Raw genomic sequence first — 221 nt, 5'->3', positions numbered from 1 at the left:
TAAATCAGGGTTTTTAGACTATGCCATAGAATTCCCCTTCGATGTTACACAAACCCTGAATCAGGGTTTGAAATCTATCATACAAACCCAGTCAGCTGCAGCGCAAACCCTAAATCAGGGTTTCTAGAACATATCAAAAAGGCCCTCAACAGCGAAGTCTGGCAGAGGAGCAGCAGCAAACCCTAGGCAGTGCTGCACTTATTTGAAATCCTCTCAAACCT

The sequence above is a fragment of the Eimeria tenella genome, genomic scaffold (genome assembly GCF_000499545.2).
Source record: "Eimeria tenella Houghton genomic scaffold, Eth_scaff1843, whole genome shotgun sequence".
Taxonomy (NCBI): Eukaryota; Apicomplexa; class Conoidasida; order Eucoccidiorida; family Eimeriidae; genus Eimeria; species Eimeria tenella.
This window is presented reverse-complemented; position numbering follows the sequence as displayed.